The 27,926-nt window shown below is 42.8% G+C and overlaps 1 long non-coding RNA gene across 1 annotated transcript in view; it reads left to right on the top strand.

The window, feature by feature from the left end:
• The window catches only part of LOC123650649, a 72,408-nt gene extending 60,735 nt beyond the window's left edge, over positions 1-11,673 (top strand). Inside the window, exons 2-3 of the long non-coding RNA XR_006739451.1 lie at positions 6,863-7,023; positions 11,634-11,673. This is a non-coding gene — a long non-coding RNA (uncharacterized LOC123650649). The remainder of the gene's footprint in view (positions 1-6,862; positions 7,024-11,633) is intronic.
• Positions 11,674-27,926: the final 16,253 nt, after the last annotated feature.

Raw genomic sequence — 27,926 nt, 5'->3', positions numbered from 1 at the left:
AGAATTTCAGGTTGGCAGAAAACATACTTTTAAATTTATGGACCATTCGATGGTTTTGCAAATCTCCTTACATCACAGTATAGTAACTATAGAATAACTATAGAAAATCCAGTTATTTAGGTGCAACCTGGCTTGGGAGCTAATTTAGTGACTCGAGAGCACAGCCTACGTGCCGAAGACCTCACCTGTCACCAACCTAGTTCCTTAACTAGGCCCTTGCTCATACCCATTCCCTGGCATATTCTTGAAACCTTCCTATGTTTGCTTAGAATATTCATTATTCTTTCAAGATTCACACCTTCTTGCTTAACTATTCATGTACCTGTTGAAAGTCCATATCTTGGCTAGGCCCCTGTGGTTCATTCTCTCATTTCAGCACAAATGCACTCCATCTACCTTGTATTTATTTCCACCTGTGTATTGCTACACTTGGCCTCTTAAGTCATCCTTATATCGAAGAACCCTTTTGTCTCCCATGTATATGATGAATATACCTGGGTAAGGGGCTGCATTTTCTCTTTATTGCATCACCCCTCAAAGGCTCCTGAGTCCAATAAGAAGTGAGTCCAGTTGTCATAGAGCTGCCAGCCGCCCCTCTTCTCTCCACTCCCCTCCATCACCTGCTGCAAGAAAGAGCCACCTGGGAGGAAACCATCACTGTGTCTGCTGGTCCCTGGTTTCTTGGTGCCCACACTCTTTTCTGAGAATAAGATGAGAAGGACAAATATTTTGCCTGTGGCCAAGTGATAATTTCACAGGGGTAGTGGCAGATAGCTACAAAGATCACTAGAGAGATTTAAAATGATCTAGAACCATTGGAAATCACAGTGGAGTGACTCTGGACCACAAAGGCACCACGGATGGTGGCACATGGCTTCTCCCATGTGTGGGTGCTGTTGCCTGGAATTTACTTAGTACAACCAGGTTGGCTTTCAAATGGGAAGGCTGTCCCAACTGGCCGTTCTGGTATCACACTAGGCGTTTTAGTCTGTTCTGTCTGCTGTAACAAAATACCCTAAACCGGGTAGCTTATAAATAACATAAATTCATTTCTCATAGTGCTGCAGGCTGGGAAGTCCAAGATCAAGGCACTTGCAGATTCGGTGTCTGGTGAGGACTCTCTTTCCGGGTCACAGATGGAGTCCTCTCTCTGTGTCCTCACATAGCGGAAGGGATGATGGCTCTCCCTCAAGTCTCTTTTATAAGGGCACTAATTTCATTCATGAGGGTTCTACCCTTATGACTTAATCACCTCTCAAAGGCCCCACCTCTTAGCTTTGAGGGTTAGAATTTCAACATATTAATTCGGGAGGGGATGAGGAACAAACATTCAGACCATGGCACTAGGCTCCTTTTGGAGCAAATCCAAGTTGAGGCAGAAATATTCTGCTTTAATGTACTTGTCTTTTGTGTGAGTTTCTGAAAAGCTGGACTTCCTAAGACCACAGCATTGGGAAGGCCAGACATCTCACATTTGGGGACAGGCTTGTCATTATTATTATTATTATTTATCTAGTAAAACACCCTTCATTGCACTTCTGCTTCCTAATCCTCTTATCCCATATACATTTCTGTTCACATGGTTTTACAGTCTATTTAAATTATGGCATTTTAGAACTGGAAGGACTCTTGGAATCCCAAGGAAAAGTCTCTCTCAAGGTCACAAAGCTGGGGTAGCTCAGACAGGTCTCTGACACTCGCGGGTTCATTTCTCTCTCTCACACTCCCTTATTTATCGAGTATCCGATAATAATGGCAACAATAATGAATATTAGTAGGTAACACTAAGTACTTTCCATGAACCTATGATATAGTAAATGCTTTACATGGATTGTTTCCTTATAACAACTCTCTTAAGTCAGGCAGCTATCAGTTTCCCCATTTAGCAGACAAGGAAAGGTAGGAAACGGTGATTCACTTACTTGCCCAAGATTGCAGGGCTAAGAATAGGTGGAGCGATGACAGGTTGCACACCTACCTTGCGATGATGCCTTTCTGTTACATTACAGAGCAAAGTAGCTCGTGGAATGCAGAGAGAATATGGCAGAAACAGTCTCAGCCTTTGCGAGTTTTCATTCTAGTCGAGGGGACAAAATGTGGGGACAGGGTTGCCAACAAAATACAAAATACCCTGTTACACTCGAATTCTGAATAAACACCAGTTGGGTATTTTTTTTTTCAGTATAACTATGTCTCAAATATTACATGGTACATCAAAAATTATTCCTTTTTAATCTAAAACTCAAATTTAACTGGTCATTAGATTTCTAATTAACATTTTTGAAGTATAAGTATGTCCAAATATTGCATGGGATACACTTAATCCTGAAAAATATATCTGTTGCTAATTTAAAATGCAAACTTCACTGGGGATGCCGCATATTCATGTGCAAAATCACGCAACTTTCCATGGGGAATAAAAACTTATGTGCCATGCACCCTTCCTGTTCCTCAGCCCAGATGGTCTTTTCCCCTTGTCCTTCCCTTCCGCACCTTGTAGCGTTGGCTGCTCTCCCTCGGGGTGCACTCTACCCAGAACGCGCAGCGTGGGAGAATGCACGGCCCTGGGACGGGGCAGCGGGTTCCCGAGCTGCGTACGTACCGGGCTGCCCAGCCGTCAGTATGGAGACGTTTCGTTCCTGCCCGGGTGCTCAGCCCTGGGGCGTGCCTTGTTACTCCCAAGCCTCCACTCTGCTCCAGAAACACTCTTCCTCTTGGCTGTCCCCCTGTGCTCTCCCCAGCCCTCTATCCCACCCAGATGTGTTTCCCCGGTGTCCCAGCCTGCCCAGTGGTGCGTGCTGGCTTGCATCGGGTCACTTGGTGTTCATTAGCATTCACTGGAGTCACGGAGCCCGAAGGGCAGGAGGCAGCACAGTGGCCTGGCTACCTCTTTGTCCCCTCTCTGAGATAGGCTTTCAGGGGAATCAGGATGAGCCGTTGGGGCGGGGTGGGCGGCTGCTCCGAGCACACTAGCTACAGTCACAGCCTGTGTACTCTCCGGGACGGGGGCGCTCCGCCGGCTATTTTAAGGCCAGACTGGTGAATGTTGGGTTCCCCTTCGTTTACCTAGGCTTTCAGTATTTTCCCTGGCACGCTCCAAGGTGGTCACAGAATGTGGGAAAGCAGGCAAGGGAAAAAATGAATGCTCTGTGATGACGCCCCTGGTAGCTGCTGCTAAATTCCATGGAAAAGACGGGGGCTCGCTATCTGGGTATACGGGTGTCTCCCCGAGCTATTAGCTGCGTTGGCACCTGCTCAACGCCAGAGATGGTGGAAAAAGAAAACTGGCTGCGAACTCAGCCCCGGCCCCACCCGTTCCGCGGAGCCCGCGCCCACCGTCAATGCTTCTTTATCGCCAGCGAGCGATACTGACTTTTCAAAAATACTGTGTAGGCCTTGTGTCCCGAATGCCTGTGGCATGAAGGCTCTGCTTCCCTTTCAAGGGTGTTGGCTTAAAAACTCACCCAGAAACCTGAGAAAAATATCTCCACTTGGCAGCTCGGGAGGCTGACACCAGCCACCTTCTGCTTCTCAGCCTACTGGCCAGAAGCTACCGAGTGGACAGTTACTACCAGGGAAGGAAGCAACTTCAGCACTGAGAATTATGCAGCAGCAAATCACAGGGATCTAAAAGTCCCACCGGGAACATGCACTGCACCACTTAGACTCAAGCGGTGAAGATTTAATTCGGCACTGTCCCTGAGCCGTAGATGGGCTTTGCAGAAAAGTCCTCCACGGACCTTGTGCAGGCTTGGCTTTTTCGGTGAGCACTGTTTGATTAGTGCCTATGGTGGAAATCGAGTCCTTGCGTGGGTCTGAAGTTGGGGGTGTGGCTGGGTGTGGGTCATGCCCCTGGGTCAAGCATTTGTTAAGTGCGTACTGCATATCAGGCATTTGACCAGTCACATAATGTTGTGTATGTCGTGCGATTCGACCTTCGTGACGACACCATGTGGTGTGTGTCATTGCATCTGCTCTACGGATGCCAAGTTCAGTAGCTTCACTGTGGCCACCGGACAAGGTCACCCCCTGTGCTGGCTTCCTTTACACCACGTCTTTAAAATAGAAGAACTTTTCTCCTGAGCATGTATTTGCCCATCTCACAGATGGACTGTGAAACCATTACACTGGCTCTGTATCATAAACCACGTGTGCTTCTGCCCAAATATGAGATCAACTAATGCTCGTGGCATTGAATTAGAAAACTACATTTACTTGTTCATTCTGATAGTCATTCAACAAAAGACTTCTCAAGGGTCTTTAATGTCAAACTTCGGCGCTACTAGGAAAGCAGAGTGGAAAAAGATAGGTTTCCTACCCTCACAGAGCTTATCATCCAGCCACTAGGAGAGATTTTAAATAGGTCCTGCATATATTTTTATTGTAAAGGATAAACAGGGAGTCTATTGGTTAGTAGGAAATTTATGATGCTTCAAATGCAACATACTTGTCACATTCAAACAGACATCATTCTTTCATAGCCATCCTTAAAATGAAAAAATATACAAAAGTTTAAAATAAGAGGGAAGAAAGCATGACACGAAAGTGAATAAATTTGGAAGCTCTTCTCTGTAATGAGATCTTCCATTGAGAAGGTACGTGTGGGTGCACAGGGAGGGTGCTGTCATGGGGTGTATTTCATCAGGGAAACAGACCCTCATAGGTGGCTTAGATTTAAGGCAGCTTTTGTAGAACTTGAAGGTCACAGAGACACAGGCCTCCAGGAAGCAGGAGGGCTGAAGCGGAGGAGAGAAGGGGAGGAGGGAGGTCGTCACAGGGGTCAGAATGGGGGACAGAAAAAGATTCTCTTAATGTGAAGGGAAGAGCAAAGCCGTGGGGTAAGAATGGAATAGAATGAGGGGGAAGGAATAAATGTAGGGTCTGCATGATCGCTAGGCTGAAGGTTTTTTTTCTTGTTTAATCAAAACAAATTTTCATGCAAAATGTATGCATGATACAAAAATCAAAAGATCTATAAGGTCTATGGTACAAACTCAGTCCCCTCCTGGCCCTGACTCCTAGCCATCCAGTCCCCTACCCCATGGACAATAGTGGTGTTCCTGGGAGTTCTTCCACTACATGCATTTACAATTTGGATAGAATGATGAACAGAGACAGGAAAGAGACAGATAGATGGACTATTGTATACACTACTAGGTACTTTGATATTTTTAACTTAAAATCTAACTTGGAGGCCTTTTTATTTCATTCAATACATGCAGAACTGCTTGTATGGATACGAGATCAATACAAGCTCCTTTTCATACCAAAACACAGAGAGCCGACTTTGTACAGCTCTATAATATTCTACCATATGGCTCTTCTGTGAATTTCTCCTCCCATTGATGGACATTAGGTTTCTGTCACAGACTTCTGCTATTAAAAACAATGCAATTACATTCATTTTTCTGTAGATCTCCAAGTATATTTATAAGACTAATTCCTAGAAGTAGAATTGCTAGAGCAGGGAGAGTGTATATTTGAATTCTGACAGATATTTATACTGATGTTAAATTTGTCATGATCAGTATTTTTTAGATATTAAGGCTGTTTGTCTTTGTTCCAGATGTTCTAGTCTTGGGTGCAACATAAGCAGGCAGCACATGGCTTTCCCAATTTGCATGATCATAGGAAATACCTGCGGGGGGCTTGTTAAAAATATAAATTCTCTGCCCCACTCCCCACACCAACCAAATCATAATCTTCAAGAGAGGGGCCTGGGAAGCAATTGGAACTACTGCCAGGCAAATTAGCGAAACTGTCAGCATGAAAAGACAATGTCCCAGATTTTGATGTGTCGTTCAGGGTAGATGTAATTCAGAGCCATGGGAAGGTGATAGGAAAACCTCACAGCACAGATACTCAAAAGGATTAACGAGCTGTGGTAGTTTCTTCCTTGGAAATATTTCATGAGAGCCTGGCTGCTTCTTGCTGGCGTAGGTGAGGCAAGATCTGTGCAGAGGCAGGTGGTCAGCTATGATGGGGTTGGAAGAGGGTCGGGAGGTGAAGGTGGATTCAAAGGCTTCTGTTTTATTTCCCATTCATGAACTATATGATCCTATAACTATGTTTTACACAGAAGTGCTCCTCTTTATAAGTACTTTATCAAGTACTGATAGGAAGCAGTTTCTGTGCCTGGCACTCTGTTATGTAGTTAAATATTGTCTTTGCTTCTCACAATGGTGCTGTAGCGTAGGCCGTTTCTTATTTCCTCATTTCAGATGTGGAAACTGAGGCTCCCCAGAATGAAGTAATATGCCCTAGTTAGCCCATTCTATCTGTGACAAAGCCAGGACAGGGACAGGAATCCAAGTCTGTTAGATTCCAAGACTATGATGTTTGCAAATGTACTGCACATATTTTAAAAAAGGGAGTAGAAAAAGCTGCAGGATAAACAGCACCCAACATGGAGAGTCCATGTACACATTTTTACCTTGAAACAAACGAAATAGTATTTTAGCAAAGAAAGTAAAATTTGCATTAATTCTAGAGATAAAAATAGGAGATATAAAGACATTTCACATTGTCGGCTGGCCACCCCCAGACCGCCAGAAATCTCGTTTCACTTTCCTCTTGGTGTTTGTTTGGTTAAAAACTTTGAGGAATACTGCACCCCATTTAGTCGCTAACATTCGCCTCTGTTTGTGCACTTAACACGAGACGTGCCATGAAAAACATTTGTACCTTCAAAACAGCGTGGTATCAAAACACCTAAAGCAAACACTGTTAGAATATGCAAGAACAATTTGGGCAGCAAACACACTTGTAAACCCAAAGAAGCACAAAACCACAAAAACAGCAAATGGAGTAACTTGTGTTGAAAAGTTCTCCTTCTTGAATATCTTTTTCCTTCCTTTCTCAGGTAAGAATGGCGGTACCTGGGAAATCTCCAAGAGCAGCTTCCAGAGTCCACTATCCCAGCAGTCCCTGCAGTTGGAGAATTCGTGCCGGTGGAAAAATCTGTGGCATCTCACAAACTGTGAAGCTGAGAAATCTCCCTAGATCCTGCAGCAGAACAAAATGGTAGCCTTTTTTCTTTCCGTGAAAGGAAACTTTACAGGAGACAGTAGCTTTCCTACTGGGCTGTTATCAAATTAATGACCTCGCCTCTTTTAAACCCTTACTTTTGAAAGGATGCAGAAATACAGCAACTATTTCAGGATTCAATGAGACAGAGGAGCAGGGTGATGCTGATGTTAGTAATAATTTTAATACTTTTAATGATAATAACATCTAATATTTATGCAATAATTATTATATGCCAAACACTAGAACAGTGGTTCTCAACAAGGGGTGATTTTTATTGCCCCCCCCCAGGGGACATTTGGAAATGTCCAGAGACATTTTTGGTGGCGCTGATGGACAGGATGGTGTTTGGTGGTTGAGGTACTACTAACGTCTAGTGGGTAGAAGTTAAGGAAGCTGCTAAATGTCCTACAATGCACAAGATAGCACCCTTGACCCCCAACAAAGAATTATCTCACCCCAAATGTCAATAGTGTTGAGGGTGAGTAACCTTGCAGTAGACTGAGGCTTTTCCATGTATTTAACCTTCACAATAACCCTATGAGACACACACTTTTACTATCCCCACTTTACAGATGAGAACCTTTAAGCTTAAAGGAACTAGCTCCAACTGTTTTGACCTTTGAACAGCCTCAGGTTTCTTTCTTGAGATCTATTTGGTACTACGATCATTGCAGAAAATTCAGATTTGTCCAGAGGCTGGGAATTAGTTCCCTCAGATATCAGCATGAAAGTTACTCAGCTCAAGCTGACCCAATTCCCATCCCATTCTGGGATGATGCTGACGAACAGCTGGTAACTGGAGCAGTGGGGAGAAGATATTATATAATGTCTACAAAAGTAATGAAAAGTTGACTTAACTGCTAAGATAAGCAACCAGAAAGATAGAGAGTGAGAATCTACACTGATTTAAAAATGTTTTTTCTAAGCATGATATTGAGACTGTTCCCCCACATCCTCTGTTCTTTATTCCTCATTTCAGATAGTGCTGTGGCATGGGCTGTTGAGAAAACAAAGGTCTCGATGCCATGAGAATCAGACGAGAGAGGCAATCTCTACCCTGCAACCTTATACAGAATTAGGTCATCGAATTCCAAGAGTGTTGGGTCCCCTGGAAGACAACTTCTGTTTTTCCTTTATTTTCCTTTTTGATAAATGCCTAGCTCCTAGTCAAAATATTTATGACAAGAGACAGGAAAATCAGGCTTTTTCTTTGAACCATTTCTGTGCGTCTGGCTTGGATGTCCTGACTACTTCTCTTTCTACTACTCTGTTTTCTATTCTTTTCCTTTATTTTTGTCAACTTTTTCACAGTTCTCCTGATTTTCATCTTCTCTTCTCTGCTGCAATAGTTTCCACTACCCATGTAAAATGTGTAGGAAGGGAAGAGAGAATTGTCTAAATAATTAGATGGACCATTTGCTGGGCACATCCATGTAGTTGGGGCTACGGGGGCAATGGCCTCTTTAGTGTAGTGAAGGAACACCAACTTTGAAGTCTTTTGTAAATGAATGAAAACGCCCTGAAAGTGTTTGAAACATAACCTTGGTATATTAGAGTACAAATACAAATAATTTCGTTCTGTTACCATTTTCAAAAATGTTCTGCCCTAATCAGCCCTCTGCTTTGTCCTACTGGTGATGCATATTTAAATATTATTGTTATCATTTCAATTAATAGAATTCAGTGATACTCAACATACAAGTTAACTTAACAAACTGATTAATCATGTGGTATGTGATGTGCTATGGGCTGGGAGAGGTATTAATGTATCAAGATGCATATATTATACCCTCTGCCCTAAAGAAACTTACCATTTGGGTGGGAAAAATGAGTAAATAGACATTGAATTATCATTATAGGTATCATATTAGTTATCTATTGCTGTGTAACAAATTGTCCCAAAACTTCATGGCTTAAGGTAACACACATTTATCATCTCAGTTTCTGTAAGTCAGGAATCTGGGTGTGGTTTAACTGGGTCTTCTGTTTCTAAGTTTCTCACAAGACTGGAACCAAGCTGTCAATCTAGCACCTGTGGTCTCATCTGAAGCCCCAACTAGAGAAAAATTGACTTCTAACCTCACTCATGTGGCTGTTGGCAGGATTCAGGACCTTAAGAATGCACTTGAGAGAGTCTGGTACCAAAAGTTACAATTTTATATAAATTAATTTTGGAAGTGACAGCCCATCACTTGTGTGTATTCAGTTGATTAGAAGCAAGCCACTAAGTCCAGCCCACATGCAAGAAGAGAGAATTACACAGGAGCCTGAATCTTCATCATCTTCACCTTGAGTAGACTGAAGAGGAGGAGACAGAGGAGGGGTTGGTCTTGCTGTCTAAGGGGTGGCAGAGGTGGAAGAAAATCTACATTTAAGTGAACTCACATAGTTCAAGCCCATGTTGTTCAAGGATCAACTGCATATTTATATACCTTTTATTTATCAGTTAATACTAAATAGTGAAATTTGAAGATGAATTACCTTTGAGGGACCAGTTAATGAAACTCCAAAATGAGCAAGATTTACCTTTGAGGGCCTGTCCTCAGTCTAGACCAGGAGTCAGCACTATGTCCTGTGGGTTTAGTCTGTTCTTCACCCCATCTGTTTTTGTATAGTTCCTGAGATAGGGATAGTTTTTATATTTTTTAACATTTGAAAAACAAAAGAAGAATAATATTTTGTGACACATGAAAATGATATGAAATTCAAATGGCAGTACCTGTGAAGTGTTATTGGAATATAGTCACACCCATTAGTTTACATATTGTCTGTTATGGACTGAATCTTTGTGTCCTCCCAGAATTCATAGGTTGCAATCTAATCCCCAATGTGCTAGTGTTTGGAGGTGGGGCCTTTGGAAGGTTATAGGGCACATGGATGGAGCCTCCATCAATGGGATTAGTGCCCTTATATAAGAGGCCCCAGAGAGCCTCTTCTTGCCTTCCACCAAGTGAGGACATGTGAGAAGGTGCCATCTATGAACCAGGAAGTGGGTCCTCACCAGACTTGGAATCTGCATGGAATCTGGCACTTTGATCTTGGACTTTCCATCTTGCAGAACTATGAGAAATAAATTTCTGTTGTTTGTAAGCAACTCAGTTTATGGTACTTTCTTAGAGCAACCCAAACAGACTAAGACATTACCTATGGCTGCCTTTATAAAAATAGCAGAGTTGAGTAATCACTACAGAGATCATATAGCCCACAAGGCCTAAAATATTTACTATCTGGCCCTTGTAAGAGAATGTTTGCCTACCCTTGGTCTAGAGTAAGATGGACATGCAAACAAATAATTATTGCACTGTGAGAAGCAAACATTAGACTCACAGACGAGAGATCCCAGGAGCACAGGGCTGGAGTTTGTGAACCTTGTGGAGCTCTCCTTGAAGATAAGTAGTTTTCTCCACATGGGAGGGGAACAGAGAGAAAGGACAGTTTATTTCAAGGATTCTTAAATTGGCGATCACAGACTCCTTAGAGGGTGAGGTACTCCCTGAAATCTTTTGCAAAACCCTGTGTTATGTGCATGTGTGCAATTTTTCCCCCTTAGGGAGAGGGTCCATCTCTTTCAACAGATATTCAACAGTGTAAGAACCACCATTGTGGGCAGACGTGGCAGCCCAAGCAAAGTCACAGAGGTGAACTAGAGAATAACCCCCTTCTAGGGATCAACAGGAGAGTAGTGTGAACAGCAAACCAATTTCTATGGGGTGTAGAGGGAATGAGGCCAAACAAATGTCACCCAGCATCAGAGGGATGACCCAGGACCTGGGAGGAGCAGAAGGTCTGAGGCTGACCCAACACAGCATAAGGGCCTAACCAATACAAGGATATTGAACAACAAACAGCACGTTAAACAGATTTAGCCTTTGCTCTCAAGTGGCTGCTCCATTGAAAGCCGCTGGTGGGCAGAAAGAACTCAGCCAGCCAATGGAGAGGCTGTAGGCTGGCAGTTCATTGTGTGGAAGCTAGAAGAGTTGGCCAGGTGACTGACTCTTTAACCAATCCTTGGTCAATTCCCGTCCCATATCCCCCTCCCAAGCAAAACAACATTAACTAAATCTGTCTCTGCCCAAGAAAGGCTGGCCAAACAGCAAGAGGCCAGCACGAGACCCTGCTTCCTCTTCAAGAGCTGAGACTTCAAACTTGATTGTATCGTGGGGCATATAGAACAACACAGAGCTCCCGGGTACCGGCGGGGAGGGAGAGTTGCTAGGACTAGGGAAATGGACGCTCTGGACCTGAGGTGTGTGAGGAGGTGGGGTGGGGAAGTAATGGTTTTCACTGGATTCCTTCTTATATTTTATTTAGGTTAAGTTCTGCTCAGCAGGGTGATTTCTTAATTAGAGCCGCCCAGCCAAGCAGACCTCCAGCTCAGACCCCTGTGCTGCCTTCTAAGGTTTCATGAGGGACCTTGTCCTGCCTTATTTCCTGAGTTCTAATATTTGAATAGTATGCAGTGGATTTCAATGGGAGGAAAAGACATGTAATTTAATCATCTTTATTAGATTTTGCCCGTGGATGGGGAGCAGAGGAGGAAGGAGGAGAGACCTGGGTCCTCTCTTTGTTAATTTTATTTTTCGTTTTCTCTACTTTTCTTCCAGTGGTCAAAGAAGGAAGAGAATCAATGGCCTTTTTTTCTCCCCTCCTCCTTTTTTTTTTTTTTTAAACAAAGAAGCTAAATGAGTCTACGGTAAGCCCCAAAGGGAACTGCGTTCATTGCAGGACTTTTCAAGGCCTGGTGGAGCCATTTACGTAAACAAATTATGCATTTCTTCCTCCGTAACCTGGATCCTGCCAGTGAGCGTGATGCTCCTACAGGTTTTTGTCCTCTTCATCAGCAAGACTTCACAGAATGGAGAAAAATTAAAGAGAGAAATGGTCCATGGTATATTTCCTTACCTGGCTGTAAATTGCTGTCGTTTTGGCCCCAGGGAGAACAGAGAGAGATCGGGACTGAGCACAGTACCCGGGAGAAGAAGGAAGGGAGGTTTGTCATGTTGCCATCAGGGGAGTGTGTATCTCGGGATGGGATAGGAACTCTGTGCAGGAATAAACAAGTGCAAATAGTCAACAGGGGATCTTTTAGAGGAAATAAATCTGTTGGAGCTTTTCAAGAGAGAGAGAGAGACAGAATTCACCATGGCTCATCAAAAAGAAAAATAAAAGAATTATGCCCAGAATTCTCCCAATTGTCCTGCTAAATGCATGCATACACACACACATACACACACACACACACACGCACACACACACACACACACACTGCAGCCTGTCATCCCTCCTCATGCCCCTATCCTGTTGATCTTTCCTCACTTAAAAATTATCGGAAAAGAATTTATTCATTTGGGAGGATTCCAGGCACTACATTTATGTTCAGTTCGAGTGAAATGGGATCCAGACTTTCCCAACCGTCCTGTTTTACAGATAAAACACAAAGGCAGAACTTCATTATCTGGAGACATTGGCCTTTCTTTTCCCTCTTGCCTTTTGTTTCTAAGCAATTTTAAGCTTGTTTGGAAAGTCTCATAACAGGGTAGAGTATTTTTCACCACATCTATTTCATGGGAGTTTTTAGTTAGGAATAATAAATTTATCTCTAAAGAGATGGAAGAGTTTTACCCACGCTAGGAAAGATATTTTTACTAATACACCCTGTAGGCTGATCTCACTCCTCTCATTGTTAAATATGCTCGGTCTAAGAGTCTTACTTATTATATGCCAAATGTCTTTATTAAATCATTATATTAACACAGAAAAAATCTTATTACAGTGAGTTTTTCTGTGTGATCAAAATTGTCCACAGTCCTGCTGATAGCCTACTTATTCTGAAATTTAAAAAGGTGAAATTCACTGAAGCCCAACGTTTGGCAATGTTTTTCAAAAATTCACTGTACTACGGCTGGAGGGGTTACTAAGTTTTATCAAGGCAATAGTCCCTAGACAAAAAGAAAACTGTAAAGAAACAGGCCTCCCATCTACCCACAGAAATTATTTCCTGGCAGCACTGTAATATGATTTCACCTGTAGAAATACAATGGGTTTATGATATCTCCTTTGATTAAAAAAAAAAAAGTGGCAAATTCAACGACAAATTTTACTGGTGAATCTAGGCTTGTGGGGTGTGAAAAAAGGTTAAAAAGTCAGGAGAAGCAAAGTTTGGTGCGTTTGCATACTGGATTTTAAAAGTGAACTAAACACACACGCACACAATTTTTGACTGTGAACTTAATACGTGCTCATTATGGAGGAAAAAAATCACTCGTAATCCTACCACTGAGAAAGCACGTTTGTTTTGGCCTTCCAGGCTTGCTTGAAAGGCTCAGTGTTAGGGTGGATTCTAGAAGCGTGGGGCCCAATGGGCATTAGGAAATCCTGAAAAGAGAAGAGAGAACTGGGAGAGTCCAAGTGCTATGACCTGTTAGGGAGAACTGGGGTGCTAGGTCAGCGACGAAAGGGCAGCCAGCCTGAGGGGCCGAATGAAGCATTAGGCCCAGGGGGAACATGCGTGTGTGAAGACCTTGGGTAGCACCAACCCAGCGGCAGAGGTGGGATAAATGTGACTGACGTCGGGAGAGAAAGGGGAGCATGCACAGGGCTTGGCCCTATAGATTCATTGAAAATCCTTTAGGCTTTCAAAGACTCTTGACCCAAATTACCTTTGTTGCTTACTCCAGATGCCTCAAGTCTCTGATATTACTAAGTACCTGCCAGGTTAAAAATAAACATTTGGGAATCGAGGGTGATTTTTCTCTTTTCTTTTTAATTGTAATTGTGATGTACTCATGGCCTGACATGACGTGAGGTCTGGCTTAGATTAGCCCCTGGCTGAGAGACCCATGCTAATTTAGTGGCTGCAATTATGCCTGCCTCTAATCGTGCTCTGCTCTTTGTAGGACATGCCCTTTGAGTTGTTTCTCTGTAGAAGCAACGGTTATGCTGGCCCATCTATACTTGTTTGCCCCAGGCCCCTTATGACACACATTGGTGAGACAACTGGCCAGGATTAGGGGTATGATCTGTGACCCTGAAACAGAGTGAAATTAATTGACAATGAGGGAGGTGATCCCATGGTAATCATAAGCACTGTAAATACTCTAATATAGGACCCCCCCACCACCACTGCCGGGGATGTGCACCTGCCTCCCAGCTGTAAAGATGCTTCCAATGAAAAGATTGAAAAATGAAAAAGAAACAAACACATTTCTTCTAAGTATCAGTGCTGTTGCTTGGGGTGTCACCCAGCCATAGGCTTCAGAGTAGGGGGATATATGTCAACTGAGAATTGAGAATGAAAGGCCTTTGCTTTCAGTCTGCAGAAGTCGGCAAAGGGGAAAGAAGCTGTATAACCTAGTGGTGACAAAATAAACCGCTGTGTAGTTGTACATAAGAGTGGGTGGATGGATGAGTGTGTGGGTCCCACTTCCTGCTGTACAAAAACAGTAGAAGGTTTGGGGTTTACACTACAGTTTGACCCCCGGGGAAGACAGACTGTACATTCAAAATAAATGAATTCTAAGTCAGTTTTAAAATACAAATGAAAAAGTGCCTTTCCTCTAGCACTGTGGTCCCCAACCCTCAGGCTGCCCACCATACCAGCCTGTGGCCTGATAGGAAAGGCTGCACAGCAGGAGGTGAGAGGAGGGCGAGCAAGTGAAGCTTCATCTGTATTCACAGCCACTCCCATTGCTCGCATCACCCCCTGAGCTCACTGTGCCTCCTGTCAGATCACAGGGGCATTAGACTCTGCATTATGGTGAGTTGTATAATTATTTCATTTTATATGACAATGTAACAATAATAGAAATCAAGTGCACAATAAATGTAATGTGCTTGAATCATCCTGAAAACCATTCTCCCCTTCCTTCCCCATGCATGGAAAAACTGTCTTCCATGAAACTGGTCTCTGGTGCCAAAATGGTTGGGGACCACTGCTCTAGCACAACTATTATTTATTTAACAGAAAGAAGAACACGCCACACGCTATCTCTGAAACCACCCTCATGCTCCTAGATTCACAAATAGTACCAGGGAAGAACTGCTTGCGTTGGTGCGTCTGGGGAGGAGGGGGGCTGTGGATCGAGGGTTGAACACTCACCCTTACCCAGATCCATCTCAGTCTTCCTGAGATGGGGGCTGTGGCTGGGAAGCCACGGGAGGCTGGAGGGGGAGAGCTCAGGGCAGGAAGGGGAGGAAGTGAGCGAGGGGGTGAGGCCGGGGAGGGCTGCAGGAGAGTAACCAATTCCATCACTGGGGGCAGGTGGCAGTCTCCAGGGTCATTACAGGGCAACCCGTGCAGGGAAGGGAGGAAAGGGATTTCCGGAAGTCTCTGCTCTCCCTCCTGCCTGCTTCCCTCCTTCCCCTAGCGGTTGATTGCAAGGAGCGGCGGAAGGAAGGATGTATCAAACCCAGAGAAGAAAGAACCCCCGCCAGCCGCCCCCGGGACACCTGACTCTGAGCGGCAGCAGCAATCTCGCCGCGGCCGGCGTGTTGCAGATTAACGGCGGCGAGGGCAGGAGGCAAGTCACATTCTGCAAGGGCTGACTGTTTTCTTTAGCCCCGAGAGCTGGCTGTAGGTACAGGTTTCATATCAAAGGAAAGGAGGATCAAGTCTGTGGCAATATTACATCAGGTCCTGGACGGGTCGGGGAGGGGGTCCAGGTCCCCAGAGTTGTCAATCAAACGCCAGCTGAGTTTCTAGCCCTCACTTCTGTGGCTCTTCCTCTGAGCAAATGTGCAAATAAATACGCAGTCAGGCTCTTTCTCCTATGGTGGACAGGGGCGGCCGAGTGGCATTCTCCACTGGCCGGGGTTGTCTCCTAGGCTTTGAGGTGTAATTTCTGTTTTGTTTTGCTGGCTTTCCGCCTGTATAGAATTCCCCCTGAGGGAGGGGTAGGTCTAAACTAGCTTTGAAATGAGTTTTCACTCTCAGAACAGGGGTTGTAAAAACATGGGAGAAAATGCCAGGAGAAAGCATCAAAACTTTTCGGGGGATAAACTATGGGCCCTCAAGTTTGCACACAGTCGAGGGGCACCTGAGCAAAACGTAGAGGACAGAGGAACATCCTCATCCTGAATTCCCAGGTGGAGCAAGAGAAGCTCAGCGTGGGGGGAAGTGACTTGCCCTTGAGTATTTAGGATGAAAAGGGATCAGTTCGTGCTAGGGATGCCTGTCCATTTCTGCACTTTGGTGAGGTTTGCTTGGGAAAGGAGTCTGAGAAAAGGTGTTGTGATTGGTCATTTCTGATGTCTGTCCTGTTCCCTGCCTTGGTGGATAACATTCTCCCCAGTCCCCTGAGCTCCCTGAGAAGTAAAACTTCCCAGACACCCTGTGTCTCCATATTTTCCGGAGTCTGTCTGTATCTGCCAGCTCTGTCGCAGCTGTTACTATCGCTGCTTTCCCTCTTCCTCGTATTTTCTGCGAAAACGCTTGGAGCATTTAAGAACTGGGGGCCCCCAGAAAGGTTAAACACTAAACAATCTGAAGAAAGGGAATCTTCGGTGTGCTTCCTTTGGGGTGTTTCATTGCTTGTGTAGCTTGTTTTTTTTCCCCCTAGGAAACCCTAATCATCTTTTTTGGGGGGAGGGGTTGGAGATGAGGGGGTGGTTATTTGAGGTGGAGGGAATTTGCATTATGCCTGCTTCTGACAGTCTTAACTTTTCATTGGTCTATGCAACTTTCCTGTAAAAGAGCTATGATTTGTCCATTCATTCATTCACTCATTCACTTAGGCATTCAACAAACGTATATCCAGTATGTGCTTTGAGTAGAATAAGGCTGAACACTTTTTAAAAGGTATATTTTTCTAAATATGCCACCCCCTGCCCACTGCCAGGGCCTGCCAAGCCTTTGAGAGAGTGTGACCTTGAGAAAGGATGAGCAAGGAGACATCTATTCCGTTGGAAGGGAACCCTCCTGCGTCCCATTCCTGTGCAAGAGGTAAGTATAGGCCTCCTGTGAAGCACTAGGAACTGCAATAGAATGATCACAAAGCTAACTGAAAGTGATTCTTTAATAAGTGTCAGTATGATTAACATCAGTTTTTATTTATTTTTAACAGGAACTTTGAGTGAAGGGGAAAGAATAAGAGAAAAACCTTGCTGAAAATACCTGTAGTCTTATCCTTCATGGACAAGAATTTCCTTTGCCAACTGACAATTCAAGTAGCGCAAGAGCAGTGTTGGAGCATATTTCATGCTTGTAAGAGGCACACACCTCAGACTTAAACTTTTGGGGATGTTGTAAAATGAATCACTCAAAAAGAGTTTTTCTTTTTTTTAAAAAAAAACATCAGCAGTTGTGAAGATATATGTTATATTGGCTTTTCCTGAAAAGAAAAAAAATAAAAGAATACAAAGAATTTAATAGTGAAATGAACAATAGTATAACTGGGGGGGGATATACTAGTAATACTGTTTGAAATTTTACTCAAGAAAAGAAACACTTCAAGAATAGTAGTAGATGAGTATCTTAAAGTACCCAGAAATCTACCCTGTTTTTCAGAAGGATGTTTTTCATGTTCCTTTTGGAACTCTTAGAAGAATTTCTAAATCCAATTTCCTCAAAAATCTCCACATCTAAATCTGACAACACAGAAGTTTCAGGCATTCCTTACCCAATAGGCTGGCAGGCCAGCAGCGTGCATTTGACCACATTCCAGAACATGTGTCTCAAGAGGCTTTGCTGCAAAGGATGCACACACAGAATCTACATTGTCATTGGACCCACAGGCAAAGCATCTGCTACAAACACCACGTTCGCCCTGCAACCTCCTGACGCAGGGTTTCCCTGACTTAGCCTCTCACTTCTCTTATTTCTTGAACAGCTTTGATACCCTTAACATCTACAATGTATAAAAGATCTTGGTCTACGCACCCAGAGCTATCTAAGATAGAAAAGAAACTATCTCAACTTGAATAAAGCATCCGTTTTTAGAAGATCATGAATCTGTTGAAAACAAGGCAAGAGAGAAGCAGATCTTGCTATTACCAGTAACTTAAAAGCAAGACCCAGAAAAAAGCTTCTAGCTAATAAATATTATATTTGACAAATTTGATGTTTTCCTTGGCTCCCTTTCTAAATATGAATGCTTTCTGCATTTGCTTGAGATTATGAGGATGTAAAAAAAAAAAAATCCGAGAACAGAACAAAATTTTTATCCCTGATGATTACTTTTGTTTTCAAGCTTTTCCTCTTTGGAGAACACTGGAAAAACAATACACAGCAAACAAATAAACAAACCTCAACAAGAGATGCTAGATTCCGCAGCATTCACCACTTTGTGGGTCCGTGGGTGAAACACGGTAAAACACGCGGGTGCTCATTTACAGAAGTTACAAGCTTTGCGAAACGCAAAGGAGTTCTCTTTTAACACAGGAGGCCAAGTGAGATGGGGTGAAACTGAAGTCGCTCATATTCAAATAATTAAAATACAAATACATTTCCTGAAGACTCTGATTCCAGACTGCTGCCTTCACTGTCTTCCACCCCCTTTTATTGGAATCTCTGAAACCATTTTGCTTGGGGGAGAAAGTAGATTTTAGTATAGTAGGAAAAATGCCAAACATCCATGGCAACTTAGAATTGTTCCACTTTCTTTACATGTTCAATTGAGACCTTCATAAAATTATAAATGAAAGGATACATTATGAGCACTTTCTTTGAAGGGGAAAAAATAGTGGGTGGGTGGCTGGGTGGGGGTGTCTTGCCTGGAAGCAAAATTTTGGAGTCTATATCCTTCTTCTCTGCGGAACACTTGGGAACTTTCTCTGCCAACAGCAGGACCCTAAAAAAAGCTTGCCTTTGCAAGCTTTTCAGAATTCAAAAAGGTAGAACCACCAGTTGCTCCCCTGACTGTGGGTGAGACGTTGATTGCTAGGCGGGGACTGGAAAGTCCTGGGCTGCCTGTGTTCCTTCACGTCCCTCAGGGACTGAGGTCAGCGTGTCTTGGCGCCTCTCTTCCACCCTCCTCCATCCTCCCGGCTTCCCTACCCCCCAGCGGGAATTCGCTCCTGTTTACATTGGGGAGACTGCAACTTCTGTTTCTTAATGTTTAAAAGAAATTTAAAAGCTTATAAAAAGGCTCTTAAGATTTCTTGGACACCAATTGCCTCTTACAGAACAATATTTTGATGAGTTCAGTGTAAATGAATCAGAAACCTACATATTAAATTTCCTTTGACATGCACATCAGTTTAAAAAATTAATGGAAAAAGTGCCCCAGGCTTAAAATGTTCGGGTTTTTTTTTCCCCCTCAAACCCCAAATGTTTGAATGTGGAGTGGGAATCCATTTGAATCAACCGGGTTTGCTGATGTCTCCTTCCACTCCGAGAGATGGCTAGTCATCGTGGAGGGAGTAGTGTTTCCGGCTGGTGACTGTCTGGCTGGGGACATATCACATTCCTGGTCATTATGCTCAGGTCTCAGCAGAAGCCAAAGGCTTGGCTGAGACTGCGGAGATGTCCAGTTGCTGTTCACTGAAGGCTGACCCTAAAAGCTGTCCCTTTTTTTTTTCTTAAGACGAAGGAAACTAAATAAACAATCACAGAAGATCATAAATCACTGACAAAGATATTTAGATTTGAAACAGCCCTTGGAAAATAGAATGTGCCACAATTTGTCCCTCAAAGATTAACTCAGTTCTGGGTCCTATAATTGTGGGTCCCATGACTTCTCATGATAAATGACACAGAGGTCAAAACTTGAGAACCAGTATATGTTTTTGTTTCATTTTGTTTTTTTTTTTTAATGCTGATTCGAGAAAACACCCACAGGAAAGAGAAGCAACCCAAAATGCTGAAATCAGACTTGATCCCTAACATCATCATTGTTCTGATTTCCTGAATGAGTTTTTTTTTTTTAATTGCTGTTTTGTTTTGCCAGTGGTTGACCACGCTAGGTGAGCAACGAAGTAGGAAGACAAAGCCAAGGGAATTTCAGTGCGGTCCGAATTTGTCACCTTAGGTAGTGTGTAGTGTGATCGTCAGGGATGCGTGTTGCAGATATCATGGATGTCAGCGATCCCAAACTTTTTGGTGAAACACATCTGTCCAGTGCTTCAAAATTGTTCTCATGTCTGCCAAACCCTCAAGCTAACTGTCATTCTTCTAAAGCCCATGAAAACTACATGTGAACTGTAGTCAGCTCTCTCCACATTAGCTGTTTTTACTATTATCTTCACAATTCATGTCCTTTATCCCCTTGAGGGGGCTTTGCAGTTCCAGTGCCGCAGAGGACGCTTATAATCACCTCTAGCTCAGGAGGCCACAGTTGGTAACTGAGAAAACTGGCTTACAACAGTCATTTGCTGCAGATATTAATTAGATGAACCGAGGCAGCTGCTGGGTGTGCCAGGCTACTTGAGAATGTTGGATGGACAATCGCCTTGTGATGATGTTTGTGTTAACAATGCAGAGTCAGAACAGAGACTTGATTGAGAAACAGAACTGTTCACATTTTGACATAATTTTTTTTTAAGTTCATAAGAATAATTCTTCTGGCCAGAGACATATTTGCTTATCTTAGTTGTATATGTATATTTCTAGTGATTCTCTGCTCATTTATTCACTCGATGGATGCTGTCTCTTGGCTGAATAAGGCTGAAAATATATAAAAAAATGTAGCACCTGGCTTTGAGCGTATCATCTAGTAGGGGAAATAATAGAGAAGTAATTAGAAAACGATGTAAGAAGGTCTAATACAGGTATATTGTAAAGCACCTAGCTTTATCAGATGCTTTCCACTTGGACATGATTTCCTATTTAGGAAACTGTCCGTTTTACTAAGAATGCAGGAAGTTAAGCACCTTCATAATATGTGTGAACACCCCAGAGTTCACTTTTTTCCTGCCCTGTAAGTGTCTCAGGAAAGTTTTTGGTTTTGCCACAAAACATCAGATTATCCCAATTCAAACTGATTCCTAATTCTGAAAATATGCAAATGATGCTAAAAGGTATGTTTAATTTTCAGCTTCCTCATAACTATTAGACACCAGAAGAAGGGAGAGTCAATTTATCCATCATTTCCAATTTTAAAACCTTTATTTTGAATATCGTTTTTCATTCCGTTAAATAGATCTGCAATTGGACATCTCTGCTTATAGCAATGGTAGAAGCCCCTTCCCCAAATTACTCTCTTCTTTATGGACTGTTAAACCAGCAGAAAGCACTAATTAAATGATCATTAGCTTGAGGATGAATGATCATACTTAGTTTACATGTTGCCTTTTATGTTCAAAGAACTGCTTAAGCATCAACTAATTAATCTGCAAGTGAAGGATACTTACTTCCAGCATTACTCTGTAATTAGACAATCTCGGGAGGAAACAAGAGGATTGCCAAAGGGGAGTCAGATGGCTTTGCAGGTCTCTGTGTCGTTTATTTTTTCATCACTCAGGTAAAATGGCCAGACCTGAATCCAACTGCCAACTCATTACTCCTGTTTACAAATAAATTCGTTTTTAAAAGACCAAAGTTGTGTAACAGATGAGGAGTTGGAAATAAAAGCAAATGAATAACCAAAAGTATTGCCTTTACTTTGAGCTGCCTTTTGGGTTATTTGTAACACTTTATTCTCCATAAACAGTGAATTTAAGCAAGTTTATTTCACGACATGTGGTAGATCTTTCTCTCTTTTCCTCAGCAACATACTCTTGTTTGCAAAAGTTATTGCTGTATATGTGTGTGGGGTGGTGGAGGAAGTACAGAATTAATACTTCTTTGGGCTTTGGTTTCTGAGTAGTAGGAATTGGAGATAGGAAAAATCCTAAATATATATTAAGGGATTGACAAACAGAATTTTACAAATATTTTTGGGAAGCAAATATTTGTGACCATAAGAACCATTGATTAATTGATTGACTGATTGAATGTTGGAAATCCCTTTGGTGTAATGATGGATACAATGAAGTAGAATATGTCTTTATAAATTCATGCCAAAAATATAAAAAAAAACAAAGATCTTGAGTAGTAACAAAAGATGGCCCTTCCACTCAGCCACCTCATCTATATGTATGGGTCGGGGGGTGTGTGTGTGTGTGTGTGATATGAAAAATTGTCCAGCCTCTGTTGGTTGAATGGTTGTTTATCCAACTGTCCCTGAAGCATAACCAGTCTTCTCAGCTTCAAGAAATAGAGGGATGTAACAATAAGTGAATTCAGTTCAACTTTCTATTTTTGGTTGGTTTCAAATGAGCTCGCGTTGAATGCTAGAACTTTTCCTAATTCAGCAACTAGCTTGTATATGAAAATTAAATGTTTGTGGGAAAATTTCCACCATTTATTTTTTTTTTTTGAAAACTTGTAGCTCAGCATTGATTTGTATTAACTTCCCTCCTCCTCTTCATTTATCACAGTACATTAAAGTGATGATCTGCTTTTAAATTAGAATTTGGTAAGTGGATGTCTTTGGTAGTAGTAACTTAATTTTCTCACTGTGAGCATGAAGTCTCCAACCTGTCAAGGCCAGCATAGATTTACCATGCCACACAGGCATTCTGATATGAAATTCAAAAAGTTGGGATTGTTAGACGAGCTAGAAAGTACAGATTGGACTCAGTTGGACAAAGATAAACAGAAAACATGCTGTTTTATGAAATCAGAGATTAAATGAGTTGATGGAATCAAGCCTAGACAGTCGCACAAGCCAGAGTGGAAAATTATAGACTAAAATGCATCTGATATTGAAGAGAATGACTCTCTCCAAAAGCCCTCACTTTTTATTTGAATCAAGGATTTTTTAAAATAAGCTTAGCAAACCCTAGGATTTTAAAAAGAAAAATAAAATCCTCAAAACAGCATGGCTTTCATCCAACACTTTTGTGATTTCCAAATGACCAGATTTAAAACTTCAATCATCTCACACCTAGGGATATTTTCATTTGTTTTAATTTGTGAGGCATGTCCACAGACAAAATGACTCACAAAAAAACCCAGAACCAACCGAAACTCCCAATTGGCTCTATTCCTCCATCAAGTCAAGAAAGTCAATTTTTCTTTGGGATCTTAGTGTGTCCCTAAGTAGCTCTTATAGTGACTCAATGTTCATCTTGCAATTATTTAATATAATCACTGTTTTCTTTTGAAGTCTTCTTAAGCTTTTGCTTAAGTAAATCCATTCATGGACAATTATTTAAGAGAACGTGGAACTTTTCTTTCTGAGCCTCCTTATAACCTGGGATAGACTCTTTCAGTTGACACGATTCCACGGATCTCACTCTGTGAGCCTGTTTTATAGAGGCAGTTTAATAGGTGAGTTGTAACTTTGAAATACATTTGGAAGGTATGTGGGAGCTAAGAAAATGCCCTTTGAGAGTCATTGGTGGCTTTTGAAATTATAATTCATAAAAAAGCCACTGCTAGCTGAGACCTCTTTCTAGGAGAAAATAGAAAAACAATATAATAGAACTTAGGAGATCAAGTCTTAATCCTCTCAGAGTTGTTCATGCTAATGTCACTGTTTCGTTTTTCCAAAGATAGAATGACATTGGTTAGAAAAATAAAAGTCTGTTAATTAACATTTCAGATTATGCCCCCAAATCCCTTGGAAGTATAACAACGATAGAACAACAACAGCAAGAACACAACATCGGCAACAAAGCAACACAGTCCAGGAGAAATCCATCGTAATCAAGAAAGCCACGGCTAGTTTCTTTCACTCATTTGCTGGTGTGCTAAAACTTTCTCCCATGGGAAGATGCTCCTTCCAGCTAGTGTCTTATAATGGTTTTAAAGCACAGGTTTAAAATCCTCAACTATCCTGGCCGGCTGTGTGATTTGGGACTCCTCAGACCAGTTCTTTCATCTGCAAATTAAGATAAAATACCTACCCTGTGGAGGTGATCAGCTGTCCTGGTCATCCAGGACTCTGCCAGTTTTAGACTGAAAGCTCCAGATTCTAGGTAAGCCCTCAGTCTTGAGTAAACCAGTACAGTTAGTCAACCTATTTGTGAGAAATGAGTGAGAAAATGTGTGCAACATATATGACACAGCACTGGGCACATAAGAAAAGCTCAATTTATTTTACCATTATTAAATGGATTGGAGGATATTAAACTTAGTCTCCCCTTCCCCCCACATTTTGGATGTGTTTTGTAAAGCAAACAGGAAACACAACTTTCCATGACCAGCTGTCAGATTGGGTCACGATCTTCCCGATGACCCTGAGGGACTTGGGGCAGTCATTGATCCAAGGTAGAGAGTGGAGTGTAGACAGGATGGGGGTTGAACAGCCACACAGGCATTTTGCTGTTCTTGTTTTCTCTGTGCTACACTAATGTGAATTTCTTTATCCATTTCTTCCTCCCGTGGGTATTTTCGGTTGTAAGGCTCTGGGGTTCCAGATTTTCAACTTTATACCTCTCCTCCTAATCACAATAGCTGACACATATTAAACACTTTCTATGTCACAGATGGTCTTTTAGCACTTTTATAGATATTAACTCTTTAAACCTAACAGCAACCCATGACATAGCAACTGTTGTCTTCTGCATTTTACGGATGAGGACAGAAAGACACAGAGAGGAGGAGAAACTTGCCCAGGGTGTCAGCGTGAGTTGGCAGGAATCAGAATGCAAACCCACGTGGGCTGAGCTCCTTCAGTCTTACTTTTCTCACCTGTAAAATGGGCTCATAGCAACTGCTCTCCTGGCTCACAGGACTCTTGAAAGAATTGAGTGACTTGGTGCATGTGAAAACATGTTGTCAGCTTTCAAATCAGAGGCAACAGTGCCCTCATTATTCATCCGTCACACTTCTATTTGCTCACTCTTGCTCTACGGTCTGAAATGGCAAACGCTTTGAAAGGTGATAGCACTGCCCTGACTAAAGTAGGTCTCTTCTGTAATGAAGGACACAAAGCCTTGTTTCCTTGGAATCATCTCCTTAGGTGTGAAATTTAGAGCAAAGAATCGTCCCAAACTTCTCAGGTCAGCGACGGCCCCACCTTCTCCCCCGTCTCCCCCTTTCCAATAGCACTTGTTGCTATGAGACACAACACAAAGTGAGGTCCCCAGCAGCGCTGCTGTGCCGTACACAAGTGGACCGTACGGCTTTGAAGATGGGAAACAGATGATAAAGTTTAGGCAAGGATTGAGTTACCATTATGCAGCCTCAAAACTGCAAACTAATTAGAATTCAGGCCTGTTTCTAAGAAGCCACCCAAACAACGATGTCCTTAGAACACAAAACAAAAGGAGCTGAACATTCAAGCTTGGGTTTGCTTTGGATTAGAAAGCTCAGCAGAGATGGTGTGTGCCCACTGCATGAGCTGTTTACTGTGCTCCAGTCCCCATTTGCACGCACCCACACGACACTCACTCTGATTAATGGAGGCTCTATATGCATACTGACATCGAGCATTGGAGCCCCAGAAGCATTCGAAATTTCACCAGGTGTGGCTAGTTTATTTTCAGGTGTGGACAGGATGGTCATTAAAAACAGAGCCAGCTTTGGTCTCCTACCTAAACTCAACACCTCTGCCGCCCCACCCCTGGCAGCATTTTCATGCCTGCAGAGCCTGTCTTTTCCTTGTTGGGCATGCAAACCTTTCACTCATCAGAGGCCCAGAGTACTTTGGAAGCCTCGGATGTGTCAGTATCAGTAAACTAATGGAAGCCATGTGTTCACAGAATGGAAAAAACCTGGCATGTTAAAGATCCAGACATGTCTTGCCATAAATGGTTCTAAAGCAGAGATTCTTTTTTTCAGTTCTTCTCTCTTCTTAGAAGGTTGTTGGCCATTCTGCTGATTGACAATTGATAATGCTATTGCAAATGAGCCCACCCCTAAACACGAAGGGCTCATTCTCCAAGGGCAAGGGAAGCAGCTAAGATTTATTGAATATTCATTAGGTGTGATGCAATTTATAAATATAATCATGACTGCAGTGATTACATCAACTGCTATGTATTTAGTTCATAGACCTGCTAAGAGCTTTACCTTGACTGATTTATTTAATTCTGACCCCAGGTTGGGAGGTAGATATTGTCATCCCCATTCTATGGAAAGGAAACCCTTCCTCAGGAGGGTTGAGTAATATGTCTGGTGGTGGTCAGGAGTGGGATTGGAGGGTGAGTCACAATCCTTTGTATGTGTTTTTCCCCATGGCACGATAACTTGGAAATATAGGAATTATAATGCTAATTTTATAGTTAAGAATGCTGAGGTTTAGAGAGTTTGAGTAAATTTTCCAAGGACATGTGGCTGGTAACTGACAGCAGAGACCTATTAATACAGCATATAAAAGTCAGCGTGCTCAGCTGTGCTTTGGCCAAGGCAGAGTTTCCAAGGTGAGAAGGGTTAGATTTCCCAGCAGGCAGATCAGGTGAGGGACATGCTTTAATGCACCATGAATTAGCACAAGGATAAAAACGGGGAGAGAAATCTTTGAAATAATTTGGTTATTTGTGGAAATGCCAAATTATCAAAGTAGTCATTAAGGAAATAATTAGAAATCTTTTGGCCTTCCTTATCATTGTTTCATATTTTTGTTTATCTTTAGTAAAAAACAATGCCAAATAATGTCTCAGTGGCTGAAAATAACACAGATACAGTATTTCTTCCTACTGCACATTTATTGTGGGTGAGGCAGTAGGAGTAGGGGATGTTGGGGTGGGGCAGTTCTGAACCCCTTTGTCCTCACTAGGGGAAGCAACAGGGTAGAACTTCCACCAGCTGGAACACCCCTGGCCTCAGTTGGCACAGGGAAGGCAGCACAGGAAATTGTACAATGGCTCCTAAAGTCTTTTGCCTAAAAGTGTCTCGTTTCTTGTACATTCACATTCCATTGGCCAAAGCAAATCTCATGGCATATCTGACTTTAAGGAGGTAGGAGAGACATTACTCCCACGTGCATGGTAAGAGAAAAACCAGCATATTGGGGAACAGACTCGTCATCTCCATTTTGCAGATAGACGGGTAGTCGGGTGAGGAAGACAGTAATCCCTTCAGTGGTTGAGGCCCTCAAATGTCTCAATCCTTCCCAGAAGGGGAGGAGGAAAGGCTGGTAGTCCCCCGCCCCTGATTTGGATTAATGCAAGTGGTGATTCCACAATCCTTTCTTCCCCTCCAGACCCTGTGATTCCGACTTCTCCCCCTCCATCTCCCACCTCAAGCCCAACTAACAAGGATCTGTTATCTCATTACAGTAGAAGCTGGGGCTGATGGCCTTTTCCACCCATCGACCTGGGGCTGCTTTCTTAGGGAGTTTCGTGAGCAGCCTTGACATCTGAATTGTCTTCATTTCAGGGTGGGGTAAGGGGCCTCACTGCTCTTGGTGTAAATACAGCTCCAACAAGGAGCTGATCCTCTGCGGGGGGAATCTCCCTGGCTCATAGCTTCCCTTTTGTCCCCTGTTCCCCAGTCCTTGTTGACATCTGTTCACTCAGCATCTGAATTCTGGAGAGCAGAGTGAAACTTGGGAGTCATCTGCAGGTTTCATCCTTTCCCACTAGCTGGTGGGACAGCCTCCTTTCCTTCAGATGCCTGTTATAAAAGCAACTCGCTTTCCCAAGGAGCAGTCTGCTGTCCAGCTGGTCACAGTGAGCTCCCAGGGCAGCCGGATGCCCTAGCTCCCAGGCCCCGCCCTTAGCCCCATATCACTGGCTTTTACCGGCTTCATCCTTTTTTGAGATGAAAGACTGGATCTGAAAGGTCAGTTCTGATGATGCCAGGCCTTTTAATTAAAGTCACCTGAATTGCTCACTTCTTTATTCCAGCCCTCCTAAGGCCTGGTGTAGCCCTGACATAGCTCCCACAGGAATGGCTTTGACATTTCTTCAAAAATTGGCTGCAAACTGAGCTGTTTTCAAAAGTAAGGTCTGATTTAAAATTTAAAAAAAGGACTTCCTTCTTCTTTTCCTTTTGTGGTTTATTATCATCTTCTAAATTTCTCTCTCTC

This window comes from Lemur catta, chromosome 15 (genome assembly GCF_020740605.2).
Source record: "Lemur catta isolate mLemCat1 chromosome 15, mLemCat1.pri, whole genome shotgun sequence".
NCBI lineage: Eukaryota > Metazoa > Chordata > Mammalia > Primates > Lemuridae > Lemur > Lemur catta.
Note: the sequence above shows the minus strand (reverse complement) of the source record. Positions and strands in the feature narration are given on the sequence as shown.